This window comes from Cervus canadensis, chromosome 1 (genome assembly GCF_019320065.1).
Source record: "Cervus canadensis isolate Bull #8, Minnesota chromosome 1, ASM1932006v1, whole genome shotgun sequence".
NCBI lineage: Eukaryota > Metazoa > Chordata > Mammalia > Artiodactyla > Cervidae > Cervus > Cervus canadensis.
The window spans coordinates 48493992-48496282 of record NC_057386.1 but is presented as its reverse complement, the minus strand read 5'-3'; positions in this window follow the sequence as shown (position 1 = coordinate 48496282).

Below are 2291 nucleotides of genomic sequence, written 5' to 3'. Positions count from 1 at the left end.
TGCCTGCGCCCGGACGGGGAAGCTCGGCGGGCCGACCCGACCCGCCGAAAGGGCCTGAGGCGGGGGGCGCCCGGGCGCCAGGGCCTGCGGGGAAGGACCCCTAGCCGCAAGCCGCCCCAAGTGCAAAGCATTGACACGGCCCCGCGAGGAGAGGGGCGCCCTCCTTCTCCCACGCCCGGCGGCCCCGCAGCCCCGGCCCGCGCCCCGGCTTGGCCTCCGACCCCGCTCCTGGCCGCGGCGCCGCCCGTGCCCCTCCACTCCGGAGGGAGGCAGCGGGTGCTGCAGGAGAGGCCGGTGGGCGGGCGAGGCGGGAGGCGCCGGCTGCCGAGGTCCCGGAGCGGAACCCAGGTGGCGGGAGCCGGTGAGTGCGGCGGTCGCAGAGCCCTGGTGGGGCCGGCGGGGGCGGGAGGCGGACGCGGCCTTTCACTCGGAGAACGCGGGGACCCCCCCCCCCCAGCCCGCGCCGACCCCCTCACAGGAAGCCTCTGGAGGAACCGGGAGTTCCGGGAAAGCCCTGGACTCAGCCCAGTATCCGTTTGCGTCCCCGAGCTAATCGGAGCTCTCCCAGGAGAGCCGGTCCTCCGGACCGGGAAGGTGTGAGCGCACCTTCCACCGGGCACCGGGCGGCAAGACGCGGGCGGATGCCGCCCACAGGTTCTTGACCCAACGAATTTTCGTCGCATCCGGTACCAGAGACACAAGCATGCCCCGTCCTCAACACCGGCATCGTCTCTACGCCACTTTCCTGGAATTGGTTCCCAGCTCTCGAAAGCTCACGTCTCCCAGGTTCCGTGGTGCGGAGTAGCGAGTGTGGGGGTCTGAGTGTCTGTGCGCACCTGCGGTTGAACCTCCCTCCCCCCGCCCCGCAGCCAGACTTCGTTCTCCCGCAGGACCAGGGTTTTCTCCCGCCCTCGGGGTGTGTGTGCGCGCGCGCGCGCGCGCGTGTGTGTGTGTGTGTGTGTGTGCGTTTCGCGCCCAAGGTGGTAGTTCCCTCTGTGCTCAGCGGGAGTCGAACTTAAGGCGGGCGGCCGCACACCTGCCTCGGATCAGTCTGGAGCCCTGACGCTGCCTGACTCCTGGCGGTCGGAGGGCAAGACGGACCAGGCGGTGGACACGGGTGACACGGCTGCCCGCACAACCGATTCAAATGCGGGTTAGTTCGGCCGGCGCGGACTCTGCCCCGGCGTGGTGGGCGCGTACAGCCCACACCCACAGTGTCCATGCGCTGCGCACACCAGTCGCAGGGGATCTTTCTGCTGCACATGCAGACCTGGCGTGTAATGTCTGATCACCCCAGGCAGTGCAGTTTGGGGACCGGCCGGAGTGGTTTGGCCTCCTCGACCTTTTTTCTACTTTCCTGAGCCGACCCCAGAGATCTCGCTGCGTCCCTTTACCGCGCGCCACAGGGCGCCGCCCCCAGAGGGTTTTCCTTCCCGACCTCGCTCTCCACTGGGTCGCCCCTCTGTTAGTGCCTCCTCTCGGTCCAGAACGAATCTCTGACCACGCGCCGCGCAGTCTATGAGCCGGGGCCAGATCCGTTGTTGCTTTGCCCCGGCAAAGTCCTGCCGGCTCCATCTTAAGGCGAGATGTTGCCCCTGGGGAGGGATATGTGTGGACAGGATTGCGCAGCTGGTGGGGTGACCAGGTAACAGCCAGCGTTCCATAGCCAGGAATCCGGGCACTGGCCTGGGAATCCGCGCATGCATTTGCAAAGCCGTGTGTGTACGCGTACTTTCAAACTTAAGAATGGCTTGGAGAACACCTAAGTGTGTGCAATCTTAACATTTTCCTGGGGAAGGTCTGTACCTGGTAAAGGGGTCCAAGGCCAAGACAATTTGAAACACGCTGGCCCAGGTTGTTTGCCCAAGAAACCGCGCGGCGACGGTGCAGCGGCTGCCTTTCGGAGACCACGATCCCACCTGGCCACAGCCACTGGGCCAAGGACTTGCCCTCTGGCGGCCGCGGGCTCTTTCTCGGCCCGGACTCCATCAGCCGCCCTGCCCCGCCATCCCGCCACCAACCCGAGGTCTCGCTACAGCCGCTCTTAATAGTCTGAACTTCCATCCCCATTCCCCCCACCGCGCCCAACACCTCCCGCCAAACTCTCCTGCGAGGAATATCCTTGGCTCAACGAAAACCCGCGAAGGGGAGGCCCAGGCAGCCCCGGAGCTGCGCCGTGCGGCGCTCAGCTCCCGCTCGGCCCCTCCCTCGCTGGGTCTCCCCTCCCCTTCCCCTTCCAGGGAACAGGCGCCTCCGGGGGGTCCCCAGGGCTGAGAGTGCGTGTCTCTTTA